We start from the raw sequence: 14,676 nt of genomic DNA on the forward strand, positions 1-14,676 counted from the left end.
ACAAGCTGAAAATATTTCTTCTCCACAAGTGTTCTAAATAAAACCAAACTTCAGCTCAATATAAGGGAGCTTAATTATATATATATGTATTTATATACAGGTGATTATCAAAATAATGGAAACACTTGTGAATAAAAGGGTCATTTAAGAATTCGCTTCAAAAGCATTAAAATATAATCTTAGCTTTCAGTTTATTTTAAATATAAAATGTACATATATTAGGTGGTATAAGAGAGCTTTAGCGGAGTTGTCTACGTTTTGATTTTTTGTCAGAAGCGTAAAATTTCAGACCTCACAGATTTTCAGGGAGGCCAAACTGTAGGAGCCCGACTAGTTGGAGCAACAGTGAACGAAACATCCCAGCTTTTAGGCCTTTCTTGAGGTACGGTGTCTAAAGTCCTGACAGCATACACATAGCGTGGAAAAACAAGCTCAGCACAGCAAAATAGTGGACGGAAAGAGAAACTGAATGAAAGAGACCGATGGGTATTGAAGCGGATTGTAATGTCTAAAAAGAAAACAATTGCAGCCAAAGTGACCGCAGAGATCAATCAGCATCTGGATTTTCCAGTGTCAACAATTACAGTTAGGAGATACCTTCATAAAGAGAACATTTACGGCAGAACAGAATTCTCAAGCCTTCAAAACCTAGGGTGTTTCCATTATTTTGATAACCACCTGTATATATATATATGCTTATTGATATATTTTATTATAAATGAAGTAGTGACGGGGCCATTTCCAAAGGCCCTGCATGCATGTCTTACTACTATTTATGAAAATACAATTGAAATATTACATGGATTTACGTTACAATTGTCGTAAATTGATTTGAAATGATTCAAAATTTTAAGTATAAATGTTTGTAGAAAAGGAAACTTTTTACTTTTCAAAAGGAAGGTTCTGTAACATTCTGCTACCAGTTCGACACGTCGCTGCAGTTTTGCCACTGGGAAAATGTTTATTGGTCGTTTTTAGGGGTTACCTCTATTGACTTCAAAATGTTAAAATATACATGATTTTTGCCCAGCGTTTTTAATTTTAGCTATTTTCATTTTCTTGGTGCGGAAAAGCCACTGGTTTTGGTATCGTGAAATCAGAATCAATGAATAACATTTAGTGTTTATAAGAATAATCCCTACTGATATAATTATGAGTAAAAATAAATTTACCAATTATGATGATGGAACTATTTAAGTGAAAGAAAAATTGTGATATTGTTTAAGTTTGGCTTTATTTTTATCAGATACAAATTAGTTAGCTTTAAAAGATGGGAAGAGGTTTGTTTGTTTGAGGTGCTTAGTTTTTTCTAAAAAGACATAACTATGTAATATCTTTAAAGTTTCATAATTTGTTATAAAATTATTTTAAGTGTCAAGCATTACTTTACTGTAAGTTTGAGTAATATTTGACACTTTTAGTCAATAAATACTAATACAAATACTCCACTTTACTATTAGAGTTAATTTTAACAGTCGCAAATATAAAGTGTGGAACCTATGCCAATATCTTCAATAAGTTGAAAAAGTTTTTTATTATGTTCTTTAGAAAATCAGTTATGTTTTTTTTCTAGTTGTAACTTTTATATTCAATTTAAGTGTAGGAGAAATACAAAATAATCTCAATCTGAACTGTAACTTAAAAAGAAAATTGCAAGACTTATTCTGTTTTTTTTTTATATCACTTTATGTAATTTATGAATGAAATACCAAGAAGAAAGTTCACCTAATTTCATCATATGTTTTGTTTTTTAATATTTTAGTAACTATGAATTATCTTAATTGAAAAGTATATTTTTTCTTAACTATTCACATCATTCATTACCAAGAGTGATATCTTCATAATGATAAAATTTTTGTCTCATGGTTTTAAATTTTTGAGATTAACTAAAAAGAAATAAATTACTATTATATTTTTACTGTTCATTGGTTTTATCCCTTTGTAGCTTGGTGAAATTCTTTTGTTTTAAGGGCATCACCAAGGATCTTTTCTAGTAAATGCTTCTATGGTTTTATATATATTAGTGCCAAAAACATTTCTTTAGATATATTTATTATTTTTTTAAAACTTTTTCTATATTTAAGAAAATAACAAACTATCTTCTAGGAAAAAATAGTTTAGTTTATGATAGTATTAAATATTTTTACGATTTGATTTTTTATAAATATTGATATATTTATCTTATTATCCAAAGATTTTGCAAAGCTTGTATTTAATTTTATTTTAAATTATTTGGTGATTCATATTGTAAATTTTTTCTAGTACATTAATGGTGGAAGCTTGGAACAACTTTTTCAGAACAAGCATATTGAGTTGTCATGGGAGACAAGAATTAAACTGCCATTAGATATAGCTCATGGCATATGTTACTTACATTCACGTGGTGTTTTTCGCAGAGATCTTACTTCAAAGGTATGAAACATCTGTTATGATTTGACCTCATCTTTCTTTTCATTCTGTGTTTATTGTTGTGTTGCTGGCATCAGATTTGTTTGATTAGTATTTTATTTACTTGTATTTTAGTGTGTGCACTGGTAAGAAATTACCAGCTATTAAAATTATTTTTACATCTCATAATTATGGAGAACTGTATGTGTATTGTAAGGATAATAACTGAAAATTTTTTTTAGAGTTTATCTTTTTTTCTATAATTTTACCTACTGGTTATGAGAATATGTTGGCTGTAAAATTATTAAATTATAATCAGTTATTTTTTTAAATGTTATAAATTAAACAAAATAAAAATTTTAAATTTACCTAAAATAGTTTTTTAGTTTAAATTTGTGCCATGCTTAACATAGTGCCCCAGCACGATGTTTTTCTTCCCCCTCCCCCCTTTTTTCCCTTAAGGTTTTTTTAAAAAATTAATTAGACCTGAAGTGCTTAAACAATATTTTTTTAGTATATTCGAATTTTTAATACTTGTAAATCTTAATTGAACTACTATGACATTTAACTCTTTGACGCACAATTTTTATTAAACATATTTTTTATTATTTAATATTAATTTAGGTCAAAATGAGTAAAAAATATTATATTTAGCACTTTAATAATTTATGGTTATGATATACAGCTATGTCTTTTCTTGTGTTAAAGATTAAATCTTCCAAACACTGCTCACTTCCATACAATAATTTTTCAAATTTGCACTTAATTGCAGTTATATATATTTAAAAGGAAGTTATTTATCATTGAAATTTCTTTAATTTACAAAATCAATAATTGATCAATTTTAATGTGATTAAAAAGTAATAACTACTTTCTTTGGATTTTATATTTTAGTGTAAATATAATTGTGATAATCTTCTAACAATTTGTTTTCGTAACTATTACTGATTTTCATAATTTAAAAATACCAAAATATATGTGTTTGTAATTAGAGGGTTTGTAATTAGAATATATATATGAAAGGGACACTGGCGTCCCACTTGCATCAAAGTGTCTAAGATGAATTGAGATTAAACTGTTCCCAGCGCAAGTTCAGTTTAGCTAAAAGGTTTCAGGCTAAGGCAAAACTTTTCTTTCACTAAAGTTCTCTTTTTCTGAAAGTTAAGGAATTATACCAAATTATACATATATTATAAAGAATTATACATTATATATATATATATATATTATAAAGAATTATACATTATTTCTTTCATTGCAAATTATGTCTTTAATTTGACATATCGTTGTGCATGCAACTTTAACACAATTTTTTTTACTTCAAACATTTGAAATCTTTTATCTTCATAAGTTACTATAATGTTCTAATTTGCTGCGCATTTGCAATATATGAGACATAAAAATGCGTTATTATTTTTATTTTAATATACATTTCATTTATAAAGAAAATTTGAAAGTTTTAACTTTTATTATTATTGTATATGATTTGTAAGTAGTGATACTTTGTTCTACAGAATGTCCTCATCAAACTGAATGAAGATGAGATGACCGCAGTTGTTGGGGATTTTGGCTTAGCAGAGAAAATACCAGATTCAAGTTAAACTGTAACTGCCCACGAGCCTGTATATATTTGAATGTTTATAGAACATTATTTTAATATATTTTCTGTATTAATCTGTTAACTGGGTGAGAAACAAAATAGCCAAACTTCATTAAGACTTCAGCAATAGATTATTCTTTTGAAAAAATTGAATTCTTGTGTCCACCTTTTATTTGGTTAGTCCATCTTAATTTAAACAGCTTCCTTAAACTTTCAAAAAACTTAACTTTTTAAAGTTTACTTTTAATTAGTTTAAGATAAATCAGATTAGTTGTAACTGTCCTTCTTAATGCTGAAAAACTTGTAACCATTTTGATGAAGGTACCCAGCTAATGGATAAATATCTCAATCAATTCAAAACTCCCGTTTGAATTTCTGGTTTCTTATATATGATGTTAGCACTTTTTAATTGGTAGATAACACTGATGGAAGTATCAACAGATGGCGATAATTTTGGTTTTTTTTTTTATTAAAGCATATTTTATCTGTAACTTAATTACAGTACCAGTTTATTCTTAATATATGCTATGTTAAAATAATTTGTTTATATGACTGAAAAACATAAAACATTGGTTTATATGTTGTTTTTTTTCTGTACTTTGACTTTTTCTTCTTTTTTTTCATGTAATCTCTAAATATTTGCCTTGGATTTCAGAAACTCTTAAGGCTTCCTAAAGTCTAAAATACAATTTTTACCCCTTCAATTTGTTTTCTTCTTAATTGTCTATGTGTGTGGAAAAAATTGTATATATTTGTGTACTCAAATTATTAAGTAATGGTATGATTATTTTAAACTTATTTCTATATTTTTTCTACATCGATAACATTAAATGTCACCTTAACAATGGCTATTGCATTGTCAAAATTAGTGTTCTTATGAAATATTAAATTTAAGTTATTTGATTTTCCAAAGTAAATATATCAATTTACTTTGGAAATTGATGTATTACAATTATGAATTGACCAAAGTAAATATATCAATTTACTTCGGTACCTTGAAAAAAAATGTTTTATTGTAATATTAAAATTTAAAAATATGAAGGAAGGATAGTCATTTTAGAAGGCCTCTTTTATCCTGTAGTGTGCTTGGTGATCATGAATGCTATATTTATCCTAGTGGTAGTAAACTAAAGCAGAAATTTTAAAACAAATAAATTTTTTGTTCAATGTTAATTCAAACTTATGAGCTTTTGTGTATCAGACTTTTCATACATTAATTTAAATCATTTGCATGTAGTGGTGAACAATTTTATTTTAAATTTAGTTAATTAAAATATTAATACTTTGCATTTGCTATCATTAAAAATATTTTCTGTAACTAAGAAAATTCTGTAGTTGTTAAAGGGTTTGTGACACAAACTTCTATGTTGTGCAATAACTGTTGCAACATAACCATAAAGTGTCTATAAAGGAAAAAAGATCTGATTTTTCTCTTTTTTTAAAATTTGGAATTTTTTTGTAGAATTTATTTAATTACATTCAAAATTAGCATGTCTCAAAAATATATAGCATTTTTAAAAGCACTTGAATAATTCAATATAAGCTTAATATGTATATATTTTTTTAATAAAAGTGTAAATATCTTTTTAACAAAGTCTAAATTATACATGCTAGTATTTAAACTTCTTTTGTCCTTATTTTGAGACTTTTTCTGTTGAATTATAAATTTATTTGCTTTTTATAACTAAGCTTAATTGTTTTTTCTAAAATATTATGATGTTATTTGTTCACTTAAATATTAAGAGGTTATTAAGGTATTAAGACATTATTTGTTTATTTTAGGGATCATAGTCAACTTTTACTAATTGTTGGTTCATCTTATTGGATGACACCTGAGTGTTAAAAGGAAAAGTGGTATAATGAAAAGGTAAATATTTTTTAAGGTTCAATGCATCATGGGCAGTGGCACTTGACCTTAAAAAAATATTGATGTAGGACATACCGAGCAGTGATACTCAACATGACCAAGTATATATTTTAGCCATTTATTGCAGTAACATATATACATTCTGTTGCTGGGTAAAAACTAACAAGATTAAACTGCAATTATAAAGTTAAAAAAAATATTTATTTTAAAATCTTGAAGCAATCACAAAAGAAGTACTTAACAAAATACCTGATATTATAAACTGAACATCGCCCACTGGTAATTTGACTGAAGGAACAAAATAATGTATTACAAGTATTAATTCTGTAATGAATTACATTTGTTGTATCTTCTAACAGCCAATTGACAAGCAATACAATTAAACAAGGAGCTTCATAAAAAAATCCCTATTGAAATAGCATTTTTACACAGATATTTAATTTGAATAGATATTGAATAGACACATAATAAAGCGAGTCTCATTTATACAAATCAGTTTAAGACTTTTTTTTTTTGCTTTAAAATGTTCAGTTTTTTTTATTTATGCTGAAATCCCTTTTTGAAATTAATTAAAAAGTCTTTTAACTATCTTTGATGCCTGTTACTATTAAAAATTATGAATAAACAGAATAAATGTTCATTTAATATAAAATCATAACTGTAAAGTATTACAGTTTTTTTCTATTTTGATGACCATAAAAATTCCTAAAATTAACTATGTGTATAGTTCATTATGCAACAATTATCATGAAATTTGTATTATTTTGTAAAATCTACTGGATTTTTTTCTATCCATGTTGGGAGCTATGTTTTTATGTTGACTTTTAAATTTGTGTCCCATTCATTTTGTCCAGAAACAGCCTTTCACTGAAAGAAAGTGGGAAAAACTTTTATGAAAAGAAAAAAACTGAGAAACTGGAGGAAATGAATAAATAAAATAACTATTTTCAATTTATTTATTTTAGTTTTGTACAGAATTTTAAAATACATGAATCATTTAGATTTAGTACTGAACAACTACAAATACTACTATAGATTTAGTACTGAACAACTACAAATACGCATACTGAACAACTTTCAATGAACAAAAATAAGTATGTTATTTGTAATTGTGAATAAATTTTGTTATTTGCAGTAGTACGCAATCTTTAGTATGTGATTTGTCAATTGAAAAGCATTAAAAAACTGATTATGATATTTTAACAGTTTATGGCATAAACTGTTTAAATATGATAATAACTGCCTTTTTAAAAAATATAAAAATTTATATTTCATTTCTAACATGTAAGTAAAATATTAAAGCTCTACAATAATTTTATTTTCTTTAGAAATGCATTAAATTTATTTTTATTCCTAAGTGTTGCTTTTTTATTATAATGATGTATTAAACAGCTTGGAAATTAATACTATTATTTGAACTTCATTGCAATTAAAAACTGTTTTTTCCACTTCGGTTGAAAGAAGCATAATTTATTTCTTACTGAATCTAGAAACTTGAAACAACAATATTTCTTCTATATATATGTATGTTAATTTTAAATTATTTTAAGCTCTATTAAGTTATACTTATTTAAAACTAGTATAAAATTTAAATTAATTTATGATTCATTAAATTTTTTTTAAAAATTACATTAAAAAAATAAATGTTTAAATTTTATTTTTCTTTTAGGTTTGGTAAAATTCCAAACAAAATTTTTGAACAATACAAGATGTCTTGCCATGAAGAACAACAAAATCTTATTGCAGGTAACATTTAAATTGTTTTCTAGTTGCACATTTTATGTGTATATGTTTTCATTTCTTGGTTGTTTTATCATAGTAGTTGTTTATGAATGTATTTATTTCTTAATGCCTCATACTATAAACATGTGAAAGTTATATTAAAAATTTATGGAGCAGCTAACTTTTGATTTTGCAATGAGTGATAACAAAACTCAATCTCAGAAACAAACTTTTCAAATTAAGTTTTATGTTAGAATTAAATCTCTAATGATTTTTTTTATTGAGGCTATTCAATTATTGTGCTATGAGAGTTGAATTATAGTCTATCATAAACAAATGCTTCATAGTGGCTATATTCTGTTTTGTAAAATTTTTGTCTAAAGCACTAATACCACAAAACATAATTGTTTATATTTAATTTCATAATAATACTTGAGTGCAATTTTCTAATTTTCCATTGCATGAAATTTTTGAATGATTCTTCGATACTTTTGTTTTGCTGTATTTCAAGCAATGCGAATACTCTTCATCTTTTTATGGTGGTTTATATAATCAAGAAAGAAAAAGAGTTTTTTTTTAAATCAGAAACTTAGTTATTTTATAATGATCATGTAAAGTCTCTGAAAGCTATTTTGCATTTTATTAATGTATATAGTGCTTAAAAATATTCTTTTAGTGCTTAAAAAGTACTTAAAAGGTGCTTATTTTTTGTTGAAAGATTTGACTATGCACCCTGTTATATATTTCATGCAACGAAAAAGAAATTTCTTATTTTATGTTGCATAAAATATTTGAACAATTCTTTCATACTTTTATATTGCTATATCAGGGTGGCTACCCTCCTGGAAAGCCTGGAATTATCAGGGAATTTTTTTGTACTAGAGAAAATCAGGGAAATTTGGATAAAAGCCTAGAAAGATCAGGGAATTTTGAGGAAAAGCAGGAATTTTTTTTCTTAATTCAAATTATTTTACCATCCGTTTAACCCCCTTTTTTTAGATGGACACTTATTGCCAAACAGTTGAAATATCATCAACTTAGCAATACCTTACTTGCATCAAAATTTGCTTCATAACCCTGTTAAACTAGAATACCACATTAAACTCCCATAGTAGCTAAATGAGTGAATAAACCTTTGACCTCTTTGGAGAAGATGGGACTGTATAGTTCAGAATGGGCAAAGATTGTGGGGGAAGAGGTTAGGATATTTGCTTCTGATAATAAAAGTGGATTTTTTCTCCTTTTAGTCTGTGGGCTGAATCCATTTATTGTTCTAGTTTGTTTCAATGCTATTGGGATAGTTTTTTTTTTCTTTTTTTTTTTGACAAAATTTTTTACTTTTAGCGTTATAAAATTCTCCAAAAATTACTTGGTTATACAACAAAGGTTGGTTATTATAACAAAAGATTTTATATAGCACTAGCTTTTGTGCACTCAGCCAATGAAATCAGTGGATTATTTCTCGGCAAAGCCGATCAATCACACATTTTCTTGCAATCACTAACAGCAATGTTTGACAATGAATCGTTTCAATTGTTGCATTTCTTCTAATTTTCTCAATTTCATTTTACCCTCCTATTTCATATTTTAATTATAGAAAGGTTCTTTTAAGTACCAACTACAGTAGATAACCATTTATCGGGTATCCAGAAAACCTGGGAAATGAGAAAATTGGGAAGAATTTTGCTTAGTTTTCACGCTATTTTGAAGTAATATGGTAAATATTCTATTTTTGCTTCAAAATACGAAATGTGTAGTAATTAAAATGTTAAACGTTTGTAAGTGTTGTTTGCAATCTAGAGATATTTTTCAAACTGTTTCTCCTTTTACCTTAAAAAGCTGGCAAAGACTGAAAAATGTATAAGAAATATGTTAAATGATGTATTAAAGTAAGATCTCAAAAGTTTTTATTCATGTGCAGGCCCCACACTAAACACTCCAAATTACTAGCCAATAAATTATCCAAACATTTATTAAAGGTTCAAATATAAAAAGTGTTAATCAAAGGAATGAGTTCTATTGCATGATATCGCGTAATGCAGCAACAGTCATGTGATCTGAATTTTTTTCCCTTTGCTTTTTTGTTGCTTAAATTATCTGGACTTAATATAATTCTAATTGTTATATGACATATCCATAAAAAATTACTGTAATCGAATAAAATAAACAAGATTTATTAAAAAAAAAATCATATTGATGTAATTTTCATGATCCATGGGAATATATATTTTTCTTAACTATGGAAAAATTGTTCGCGAAAACTCTATTTCTTTCGCTGAATTTACAATTTTATTGCATTCGGCGAATATTCTGCATAGGCTCTATGTGTGTCTTTCTTGGAAAGAAAGAAAACAAAACTTTGTTTTTTCTGTACTGTACAAGGGCAGGTTTCTAGTTGTAAAAACAATTGACTAATTTAAACTAAAGAACTATGTGGTTAGATTGGAATTCTTTAAATATTTTTATTTCAACTAAGAAGGCAAAATGAATAAGATTTAAAGAATTTTATCGAGTTTTCTTATAGAGTGCGCAAGAAGAAATTTGACAATTCTGCATTTACTACATTCATTTTTGTATTCTGACTATCTCTTAGAATAATGCTAATTCCTAACAAACTACATTATTTATTCATTGGTACTTTAGGTATTGGTTTACTTTACTTTAGGTATACTTTAGATATTGGTTTAAATAAAATAGGATCAATGAATTTTATAAAGAGCTCTGTTTAAATAATATAAAGTACAAAATAGCTTTATATTGAAATATAAATATAGTGTCTCTTAAAAAAGTTCATACACTAATGACTTTCAATGAAATAGGACTTTGTATATTAATTAAAATGAATATTTCAGAATGGATATATCAATAAAAAATCTTCTCTATTCTTGGCAAAACTGCATAGAATATTTTAAAAACAAAGCAAAAGTTTATTTTTAAGAAAGTCATCGTACACTTTAAAAAAAACTCTGCTTATTGGTAAATATTCTAATTTTTAGTATAATTAGAATATTTACCAATTAAATTTACCAGTAGCAATTTTAATATAAAACAAAGTTTCCAATAACCAAATTTTTGGCTGATAATTGTAAATTGTACCTTAAAATATTTAAATAAACAGGTTAATTCATTATGCCATCAATTAATGACTAATTACCTTATCCCTGTGATATACACCAACATGCAAAGACGCCACCATGCTTAACTGTTCCAACTATTTTGGATAAAGTTCCTCATTTTTTCTGTTTCATAATGCACATCAAAACCCAATGTATTAAGTTTGTTTCCATTAACCGATTAAACATTATTACTACGTTAGGGATCTATTTATCATTGATTTTGCAAAGTAAAGCCTCATCGAAAATGAAATTTAAGCAGAATATTTTTATTAAATTTTGCAGAAATTTTTATGACTTTCAAATTGGAATTTATGAATTTTTTCGCAAATTTTATAATTTTTATCTCAGATCACACTGATATGAAGCATTTTGCCTCATGTTGCACAATGGAATGGGACAAAATAGACTAATTTAGCAATATTCATTACTGATTTACCTCTTATGATGACAAATAATCATCTTTCAAATGTTGTCTGTTGTATAATTATGACTACGAGTCACTTATAAATGATAGAAGAAAATATTATGGAGTTAGCCAGCAAAAATCTATATATATATTTCTCTTACACGGCACCAAAAAAAAAGTCTCATTACAACTCCACGAATGGCAACATTAGAAAATCGACTAATGATTGCTGCTAAAAATGTCACATGGCAACTGTCACATGAGGTGGCTCAACATATAGCGCTTTTAAAAACGGATATTTCTCTTACACAGCACCAAAAAAAAGCCTCATTACAACTCCTCGAATGGCAACGTTAGAAAATCGACCAATGATTGCTGCTAAAAATGTCACATGGCAACTGTCACATGAGGTGGGTCAACATATAGCGCTTTCAAAAACGGAAACAATAACCAGAGTGAGCATTATCAGGTTGTTCAATTCAGATTCATGCCCTAAAAACATGATAATATTTAATTTAAACTCAATTAGGAATTAATTAGGCTGGCCTTCTCCATGACTACAAATAAGTCACAAGGTCAGAGTTTTGATAAAATCAGTATAGTATTGACTGAACAAGTTTTTAGTCATGGACAACTTTATGTTGGCCTGTCAAGAGTTAAGTCATTTGACAGCCTTTCAGTAATTGTTCCAAGATGCCAAATCTATAATTGTGTTTTCAAAGAAATTCTAAATGCTTAGTGTTAATTTCTTAGAGCTTTGCAGAAAAAAATGTTTTTTGGAAAAAATTTAATTGAAACTTCTATTGGCAGTAGGCAAGGGGAACTGCCAAAATCAAAACTCCCCGATTAGAAATGCAGCATGGCAACCTCCACGTGGTACTTCTCGGGTAATGCTAACAGCTATGCATTTTAATTTATTGTATGTAAAACATCCTTATTTTGTTCTAAAATGTTATGCACTTTATCACAAATGTTAATTAATATAGAAATTGATTTCAATAATGCTGATCACCAAAAAATATTTCATTTGGCGATAAAACAAATTTTTGTGTTCTTGAAAATGAAAGACTTTTTGAGGGTTATTATCTCACAAGGAAAAGTTAGGGTTTAAAGTTTATATTTTTAAATAATAAATTTTTTTCTAAAACTTTCAGAATTTCTAGCATTAACTAATATATTATAGGTACACATTTAGTTGAATTTAGGTGAGTAACTGCAATATTTGATAATTTATTTTGCTAATATGTTTCTCATTTAGCTAATATTTTGATTTTATCACCATGTACAATCTAAATAGCTAATATACTTTTTTAAAAGCCAATAAGAACATTGATAGAATTCTTCTACATAAGTACAATACTATGTCTTTGGTGATAAAATACTATGTCTTTGATGATAATATACTATGTCTTTGTGCTAGAACATTGTGTTCATTGGTGAGCGAGTGCAGCTAGCCATGGTTCACGGCGTGAACCACGTAGGATTGCGTAGCAATTCTCGGGGGTTAGCGAGCAGGGGGCAGAGCCTCCTGGTTAAAATATAATTTTGCTAACAAAAGTTTGATACTAAATTGCAAATAAATAAATAAATAAAAATTAGGTGAAAATAATTAAATAAAAAAATTAAAGTAATAGACACTAATTTTAATTCTGAAATCCGAAAGCATTTAAGTGTACAATGATTGTAAAGTAAAATTTTTGTTATTTTTTTATTGATTTCTTAAAAATAAACTTTTGCTTTGTTTTTAAAATATTCTATGAAGTTTTGCCAAGAATAGATTATACATCTTATTATTAAATACCCATTCTGAAATATTCATTTTAATTAATGAAAAGAGCCCTATTTCAATAAAAGTCATAAGTGTGCGAACACTTTTGGAAGCCACTGTGAAAATAAAAAATTTTGGGATATAATTGTTTAGAATCCTTTTCTTTTGCTTAATGAAAATATATGAAACAATATTTATTCAAGGTTTTTTTTTTTTTTTTTTTGGTCACTCTTTATTTCACATTTGGTACACTTTGTGAAAAAACTACTTAATATATCATATTAAAACATTTTTTATTCTCTAAAAACAATGTATTCTACTAGTTAAAGATATTTCCTCCACATCTGTCTTAATTTTTTAAAAATTTATCCAAACATTAAAAATAAAAGAACAATATCTTACTAAGTTACAAATTATAAGAAACAATATCTTACTTAAATAAAATAGTAACCGGACATGATTGTCTTGCAGATCACCTTCACCGTATTTGGATCTTCTCAAGCCCTTACTGCCCCCTCTGTAACTCTAATATCCCTATCCACACCACATCCGCCACTGTGCAGTCGTTAGGGGCGACTCCGAGACTGGACTTTATTGGAAGGCCAGAGAACTTATGAGGCATTAACTTCGGTCAATTTATTGTTGTGTCATCTTTACTTTTGTTCCTGTTCATTTATTTTTATTTTTGTCTTGCCATTGGAAATATTAAAAAAAAAATGAATGAAAAGAAAAATATTTCATAATATGGAGACTTTTCTTGTACCTATCCTACACTTTATGAGAATAAAACTTGATGACCTGGAAATTTTAATATGTTTACATGGAAAAACCTGAAAAAAATTAGGGAAATTTGAAACTGGATTTAAGTGACCACCCTGCTCAGTGTTGGTTGATGTAAATATAATTGTATATAATGTAAATTTTTGTCATGTAGAGGTTTGTTTGATTTTAATTGAATCCATTCTATGATATTTTCCTGATTTTAAACTGGGTCTTATTGTTATTATTATTGTTTATTTAACCTTATTTTTCATCTTCTCTAATTATAATTTTCTATTTACAATACCAGTTTGCTTTTTATATTTATATAACTATTCTGCTTTAGATATTTTAATAATATTTATAGCATTTCTCTGAAAATGCTTATACGTCATGAATTTTGCAGAAAATTTCCTAAATTGTAAAGGCATTTTTTACAATAAAAAAATTTTGAATGATAAAAATATTTTATTTAAGATTTATTGCAGTGTTATATTATTATTAGTTTTAAATCTAAAAGATTTTAATAAAATTTACTGGGGTTTATTAGTTTTTTATTTACTTTTTCGAGTATTTTTCTGAAAAATCTACTCTGAGCTCTTAAGCTTTTCAACTTATTGTAAAAATTTTGGGAATGTATTATTTAATATTTGGCCTTGGTTTTACAGACTACTGTAGTGTTGCTACAGCTTACTTGTTATGCAACCTGTTCTCTCTTTTTTATAATATCTGATTTCTTCTTTTTATAGTCTCTAATTTTAGATTGATTTTTTTTTCTATTTCATGTTTTTGTATGTTTGCATTTTTTTAAGTCCAGGGGGGAATTTATAATTTTAAGTGAAAAAATTGAAAGTTGTATAGATTGCGAATTGTATTCATTGGTAAAAGACTATTATCAAGGAAAAATAAGCAGAATAATAAACAAAAAAAAATCAAGAAAAATAAACAAATGACTTTGAACAGACAGAGAGTAAATAAAAACTATTAAAATCTTTTTTGAAAGAATTCATTTAATTGAAAAGTAGGCTTACAAAGATTTATCTGCAGCTA

At 26.6% G+C, this 14,676-nt stretch overlaps 1 long non-coding RNA gene across 4 annotated transcripts; it reads left to right on the plus strand.

Moving 5' to 3' along the window:
* The first annotated feature begins 5 nt into the window (after window positions 1–5).
* Window positions 6–13,789, plus strand: LOC147806783 (uncharacterized). Of its 4 annotated transcripts, none has more exons than XR_015435208.1 (6): window positions 6–100; window positions 2,263–2,412; window positions 3,903–4,164; window positions 5,771–5,855; window positions 7,525–7,601; window positions 13,339–13,789. It is a non-coding gene; the product is annotated as an uncharacterized LOC147806783 (long non-coding RNA). The 4 variants fall into 4 exon arrangements; XR_015435209.1 differs by having other exon boundaries at window positions 3,903–4,010; XR_015435210.1 differs by having other exon boundaries at window positions 3,903–3,992.
* The last annotated feature ends 887 nt before the right edge of the window (window positions 13,790–14,676 follow it).

Source organism: Parasteatoda tepidariorum, chromosome 7 (genome assembly GCF_982258835.1).
Source record: "Parasteatoda tepidariorum strain Cologne lab strain chromosome 7, Ptep-v5.0, whole genome shotgun sequence".
NCBI lineage: Eukaryota > Metazoa > Arthropoda > Arachnida > Araneae > Theridiidae > Parasteatoda > Parasteatoda tepidariorum.